This window comes from Nestor notabilis, unplaced genomic scaffold (assembly GCF_000696875.1).
Source record: "Nestor notabilis isolate BGI_N333 unplaced genomic scaffold, ASM69687v1 scaffold4885, whole genome shotgun sequence".
In the NCBI taxonomy this organism is placed as follows: Eukaryota; Metazoa; Chordata; class Aves; order Psittaciformes; family Psittacidae; genus Nestor; species Nestor notabilis.
In genome coordinates, this window is record NW_009929684.1 from 51,668 (window position 1) to 59,352 (window position 7,685).

A 7,685-nucleotide genomic window follows, 5' to 3' on the forward strand; every position below is an offset into this window, starting at 1 on the left:
TAAAGTTGCTAATCCTCTTTCCGAAGGAATTCTTTGTTCTTAAAAGCACTGGAATTTAATTTGCTGCAGACCATGCTCAGATTTATTTGTAATGCTTGTCTACAAGTTAATCAGCCAAACAAGCGCTGTCTGCTACTGTTTGGCATTTAATTTAGCATTTCTTCTCTCTCTCTCTTTTTCAGGATAGTAAGCAGCTTATAGGAAGTGGTAGGTGACAAACTTGGTCTATTTAGGATTAGTATATTTTATCTAGACTTGATTGAAATTGTGCTTACTGAAATTGATAAGTCAAAGGGGCAGCTGCAGAGTCTGCCTAGATTGTGATTATTTTTCTTCTTAACACAGTTGTATGTTTTTAAAATGCTGCATAAGTTTTCAAGTTAATGTGTGGAAGGAGGCATCTTGCAGAAAAAGTAATACTTTGTCCTCTTCGTTTTTGTCATATACATATATGTATACATATACAACTCTAACCTAATTTGGAGGAGGTTTTTTTTTTTTTTCCTAATTCCCCCTAGAATATTTGAAATACCAGTTATCCCTAATCGAATTATCTAATAGAATTCTTGCTTTTAAAAAATCTTAACTGAAGATCTGCTTGTTTGTCTGTAGTAGAACAATACTGTCCTGCTTGGGGTGTGCGAAAATTGCTGAGCACAGTGTTGAAGCATTGACATTTTTGTTCTGAGGTTTTTTTGTAGTTCGAAGTCTTATAATACAGAAGAATAGAAATAGTATCTGACAAAAGATGCCACTGAGGAATTGAGTTCTTTTTATAGTGATTAAAGCATATAGGAGGTAAAAGGATGAAATCTGATATTTGGAAGTAAAATTAAATGAGTAGAACTGGTACTTGATGTGATACAGCAGCTGTTTCTTTGATACTGGCATTTAATGTCTCAACATTGGTGGTGACAGTTCAGCGGTCGTGAATGGGATAGTAAGCAAATAATCAAATTGTTTGGGCTTTGAAACTTTTGTCATTTTCTTAGTAGGTGCCAAATTATCCCTGCAAATACTTGGTATCTGGTGATTAAGTAGAAATTATTGCTGATCACAAACAGACACTTAGGTGTAAATCTGAACATCCGACACCTGGAGACTAAATTGAAGTTTTCCTTGCTTTTTATGCTATTTGTAGCAGGTTTTCTTGCTCTTAACAAAATTCCATGAAGTATGAATTAGTTTCGTGTATGTTGTTGAGAAAAAAGGTTTTAAATTCTGGCATTTTTAGGAGTATGGGAATTTAGGTAGGAATAGCATGTATGCATTTTACCAGTGGATAAAGCAGCACAAAATCAATTACTATACGTTGTGTTATATTTTAAATATGCATCTCTTATGTAACAATGCATTAAGCTTTTTCAAATACATTTTTTCCACAGGTTGGGGGAATCTTAAAATTGGTATTTTGCTGAATAAGAAAATAGCTTTTATTGTTTTAAACCATTAACAAGTTACTATTTACTTTTCTGTTTGTTGGGAAGTCAAAGCCTTAATCGGTGTAACATGGAAGATGGAGTACAAGCAGTATATGTATCCTCTTTTTTTCATTCCAGTGTTTCTTGCAACAAAATTACTTCTGTTGTTGGTCATCTCAGATTGTTATTCTATTTTCCTTCTTGTGAAATAATATTCAGTGAAAGTGATCAGTTGGTACTGCTTTCTCTTTATAGATAATGTTGCATATTAGACAGATTACCTTTCAGCCGTACTTCTATCATATATTACTGAATATGGTAGTCAGTTGATTTTAGTGATATCACTTGTTTTCAAAGTATCTACAGAATTAAGAGTGTCTAAAAGGGTAGTAATGGAGCTGGGAAAAAAATTTCCTTAGGAGCTACGGAAATGAAGACCATGGAGGACACAATCATTTAATGGGGTTTTTCTCACTGGGAGACCACTGCCTCTGCTTGCACTTGCTATTTTTAGAAATCAGATGTACACTAGATGCTCGTGTGGAACATTGTGACAGCCTCTGCTTTGAAAAACTTCAAACTCAAAGCCGCAGGAATAAGAAGATAACTTTTGTATCTCAACCTTTGATAAAGTACAATTGGGTGGCAGTAATGGGAAAGGAGAAGGGTAAGATTTCAGTGAGATTATAAAAATTAGGTCACATTTGTGTATGTACATTAACAGGTCACAAGTGTGTTGTGTTGTGCATGAATACATATATGGGATATTGTCTTAGCAAGAAAGCTGAAAGGTCTGGGGCTCATCTGGTTGGTGGAAGGACATCAAGAATAAGCAGAGAATGACCGTATAAAGGATGATGAAAAGGTGAATAGAAAGGAGATGAAGCAAAGAGTGCACCTGACCAATCCTAGAACAAGTAAACTGAATAGTATGCTAAGTTCAGTGGTGTAAGTCTACTGAAGTTATGCTAAGTGGAAGAAAAGCTGTGATTGAGAAGGCTCTTGGAGGGGCAGGAAATGGAACTAGGCTCTAAGGCTTCACAGAGTTTGGTTGGTAAGGTAATACAGCTTACAATGTTGCTAGACTGCCTTGTTAAACTTTTGGAAGTCTGCTCTTAGAATAGTTAGGGTTGGAAAGGACCTTAAGATCATCTAGTTCCAACCCCCCTGCCATGAGCAGGGACACCACACACTAAACTATGTCACCCAAGGCTCTGTCCAGCCTGGCCTTAAACTCCTCCAGGGTTGGAGCATTCACAACTTCCTTGGGCAACCTATTCCAGTGCCTCACCACCCTCACTGTGAAGAACTTCTTCCTTATATCTAACCTAAAGTTCCCCTGTTTAAGTTTAAACCCATTACCGCTTGTCTTACCGCTAGAGTCCCTAATGAAGAGTCCCTCCCCAGCATCCTTGTAGGCTGCTGTAAGGTCTCCACGCAGGTTCTCTTTTCCAGGCTGAACAGCCCCAACTTTCTCAGCTTGTCTTCATACAGGAGGTGCTCCAGTCCTCTTATCATCCTCGTGGCCCTCCTCTGGACTTGCTCCAGCAGCTCCATGTCCTTTTAATGTTGAGGACACCAGAACTGTACACAATACTCCACGTGAGGTCTCACAAGAGCAGAGGGGGAGGATCACCTCCTTTGACTTGCTGGTCATGCTTCTTTTGATACAGCCCAGGATGCTTGTTCTGTGGCAGGTAGCTACAGAAGAAAGCCTATCTCCAAATGAGGTACCCTTGGCTGTTCTGTAAAGTCTGTTTCATTCTATCTGTGCCTGGAGATTCCTGAGCCCATTAAGTTATGCTGGTAGATTCATGTGTTGGTAGATGCTCTTTTGTTTTCCACTGGGAATATGTTCTACGACTGGCTGCTGTAGTACATCAAAGCATGATTTATTCTTCAGTTCTTAATTGCGCATCAACTGATAAGTTAGCTTTAGTCTTGAGTCCTTCAAAGATGATCATGTCAAAACCAAGTTGGCACACTTCTCTCCTTGCCCCTTACCATAAGGTCGTATACTGGCTTGCTTTCCCTTAGAATGTTACACCACCTTGGAGGAATCTACTTCTTCTCCCTTCACCTGTTACTCTTTTCTTCTTTTTGCATGATGCATGGAGGTTTAAAGATTTCACTACCTGAAGTAGTTAGAATATAGTTCTTGTCTGTCATTTTGTCCCAGTTTGAATTATTTGGTGATCTCTCAATTTTGCTCTGAGATCTCATAGTTTTAGCTGTTTCATCTGCATGATGGTTGAGTATTTCGAGGCTTGCCCTATTTTCATTTATTATTCATGCTGAATACAATTATGAAAATACTCTCTGAATCTGCATATAATTAAGTCCATGTCCATGCTTGGCTCTTTCTGAAAGAATTACAAGACTTATCATTAAGTACTGTAATAGTCCTGCAGCAGAGGTTCAAGCAAGCCCTTCTATAAATCTGCTTCACAGAAGTCTAAACCTTGTCTTCATGAAGTAGAAATGAACACTTTACACCTGTGGCTAAAATATGCAAAGTTTTAAAATAGTGTTAAATCCATTTCTGCACTGATAAAATTGATAAAAACAAGCACCACATTAGAAAAAGGTATCAGGTCAATGGCATTTTTAGTTGTGAGGATACAGTCTCTGATAGGAACTAGGAGATGGTAGAAATGTTCAGCTGTCCTTTGTTTTTCGACAGTTCTTGAAATCATTCTAGATCAAATCACATTAGTTATTAAAATAAAATTATTTCTTCAGTGAAGGAGTATAGCTCTGTAGTTTTACTGGAAATGAAGGCTAAGAGAGGGTTTCCGTATTTGGGATATAGGGAAATATCTCAGAACTGAATAGCAGATTTTTTCGGTAGAAGATCAACCTGTACGAGTTTGCTACCACTAGAGGAACCTCCCTTCACAAAATGGCAATGCGTGGTGCATGGCTTAAGAATTCTCTTAACTGGATTTTAAGTGTGATACTTTCCTCTCTTTCTGCTACTTCCTGCTTTCATAGTAAATATTTATATTTCATAGTTAAATATATCATACCATATCTCAAGACATTTACGTGAAGAAATAAGGGACAGGTGGTTGTGAAGTATTTTGATGAAATGTGTTCCAGTGTGAATAAATGCAAGAAAAGGTATTTGCTGCTGAAATTCAAGACCTGACAAAAGAACTGTTTTGGGTGAGTTTAGTGTACAGGAATATATCTATCAACAGATGTCAAGTTAATTCAGGAGACAAATAGATTTAAGCAAAGAATTGTGACATGCACTGTCAGCAGACCTCAAGATACCAGTTGCCATTGGATTTAATCTACCATAAAAACAATGAGAATATTTCTATTTGATATTGGGAGATTACAATCTCCTTTATTCCAGATTGCTTTTGGTTTTGGTTTTGTGTTGTTTTTTGTTTGTTTTTTTTTTTAAGTCTACATCATAAAATTGAGTCTTCCTGATTTTATGCTGGAGATAAACTATGGGAAGAAGATGCTTTCTGGATGTGTGACAGCAGGATTTAGTTTGGGGGGTGTGGGGTTAGGTGTAATTTCATGATGGGTATATCTGGTGTCTGAATTTACCTAGAAAGACTTATTTTTGGTCCTGTTGAGAAAAGGGTTGAGGTGATTGGAACAAAATTTAAATATTTGTGAATGCTGAATACAAATTGTATTAGATAACAATGGTATGAGATTGAGGAGTAGTTTGTAGGGGGTGTAGTAGCTTTTATGACAGTAACTGTATACAACTGAGGGAGGGGGAAAGGCTGAAGAGCTTTTAGGCACGCAAGCCCTATAATTACAAGAAAAGATTTTTTTTTTTTTTTTTTTTTGCTTAGTATTGGGTCCTATTAGTCTAATAAAAGCATTACTTCTTATGAAACACGACTCCGATACAGCTGTTAGTTAGATTTTGTGTTCATGCCTATGTACATGTGTGTATGTGGGTTAATTAAAAAAAGGATGCTTACTACTTCAGTGCTTGTTATTTAGAAGTTCTTAAGTACTGCTTTCTTAAAAGAAATCAAAGGAATATGTTTCAAATAAGTAAATTCAGTAAAGGAGATGACTACTAAATGAATTCCAACCAGAAAGGGAGAGGGTAATGTTTGGAATGTAGGGTCATGGCAAGAGCTGTGCATCCTCCCTTGGCTTCAGGGACTTTGTGTTAGAGGGAAGATGCTACCGAGTTTTATAATGCTTTCTTCATTCATCACACAACATAAAACCACATTACAATACAAAGAGCAAATTTTTGCTCTGTTTTGAGTTTATAACATCGTTGAGGATTTTGTTTAAAGCAGGGGGTTTGCATATTTTTGATGTCACTTTTTCTTCTGACCTGATTATTGTTGCAAAGTTTTCTTATTGTCTAATGATTTTAATTTATTTTTTTATAATAATACTTTACTGCATAATTTGCCTTGGAAATATTACTGGTAAATGTAGAATATTCCAATAGTGCTTAAACATACATCAGTTTCAGTTGTCATGAGTAATGCTAAAGTTGTAAAGCTGTTTGCTTTCAGAGGAGCAACTCGTGATTTTCAAGACTCTGGTGCTGCGCAAGAGCATTTGCCCTTGTTATCAAACATGAAAAGTAGTCATATTAAAGATACAGATTTTAGTGTGTTCAAGCTTTCATACAGTTATCTCTTGCCCAAAAAGTTATGTAAGTATCTAAAGGTTTCAGATGAGCTTCTCATTAAAGAAATCAGTATTGTGGGAGTTTGGGGTGTGTTTAGTCACATTTATTTCTGGGCAAAATAGCTTACAGAGAAAAGAAGCAATTACTCTTTTGGAGAAATCCCATCTTGCTTACAAGCAGTTCACAAGGTTTTGTTTCTTCTTTTTTTTTTTCTTGCTTAGAAAAGCTTAAGTTAATGAATGGGAATATCTTTCCGTGCCATCACCGAAGAAACCATTTTTTTTTTTTTTTTTAAATCCCCAAGAAGTAAACTTTTTCCAAGGTGTAAAATGAGCTTGTAGAAAAAGTATTACTGCCATTGCCTGCCATATACTGCCATAACTCTAGTGTCAGCCTGGTAGTACAATGACTTAAAGAAAAGCTGAGCTAGAGAGGATCATAGAATCATGGGTGGTCAGGGTTTGAAGGGACCTTAAAGACCATCTAGTTCCAACATCTCTGCCATGGGCAGGGACACTTTCCAATAGACCAGGTTGCTCACATAGATGATATGATTGCAACAGGCTTTTAGATGCACAGATTAACTTTAGATCACATAGTCTTTAAAGCTGCATTTTTTACAAACTTCTGGACTATTGTGTGAAAGTTGGTACATTCAGAGCCAGTAATCAAAATGGTCTTTCTCTATTTTCTGTATATCCCACTGTGATGCTTCACTTACCTTATGCTATGAAGATTACAATGTAAGAAATAGAGCAAAGTGGTATACTTGTTTCATATATAGCGACACAGATGTAAGATTATTTCAACAATAATGTTAATGTATATGTTTTAGTATTTTTTTTAAACTAAAACATTGCCATTTGAAGGTGGAGTATCTAATAAGAGGCAGAAGTATAATAGAAGTGTAAGATAATTTTAACCATCTTATTTATATCAACTAGACTTAGGTGACTACGTAAGGTACAGAAACTTTATATCTGCATACTTTCTTTTAATTTTCGATGAAATCATACACCTGCTGTTTAGTATAAGTAAGGACTTCTGCCAAGAGTTTTAACATAGGGGAAGATAAAAGCATAGCATACAGTGTTTATTTTGTGAAAAACTTCGTTCAAGTAAGCTGCCATATAAAAATATCCCAGGCTTCATTGAAGCTGCATGAAATTTACGAGAATTTCATAGACATTTTTGTGGAATCAGGGAAAACTCTGTCTTTAAATTAAGAACTTCCCATCAAATGTTCTGTTTTCACTGATGCTTATGTTAGAAAGTGCTGTTAGAAATGACATACATCAGTTCTTATAGCTGTCTGTTCAAGGCTGTCTGTTTGGAGAAGTAACGCATTTTCTTGCAAGACATTGCTTTGGCATCTAAATCTCAGTAACTGGTTCTGGTACTGGTAACATAAGTCTGTTATGGCTGTTGATGTAACTCATCATGAAACATTCTTCTTCCTTCAGCAGCATTAGCTGTCTCTTATTATTACTGGCTTTTTCAGCTGCACGGAGAGGAATGGATGGTTCTACCCATCCAAAAAAATACTGTCAGACAGTGCAGCATGGATGGTGTTTATAAAATTTAACTTTTTCTTTTGAATATGTTTGGATTGGTGATTATAAGTGGAACTC

The 7,685-nt window shown here is 36.3% G+C and overlaps 1 protein-coding gene across 1 annotated transcript in view; it reads left to right on the forward strand.

The window, feature by feature from the left end:
• Positions 1-7,685, forward strand: part of LRPPRC (leucine-rich pentatricopeptide repeat containing) — a 77,274-nt gene that overhangs the window by 40,385 nt on the left and 29,204 nt on the right. The gene's annotated exons all lie outside the window — the stretch shown is intronic.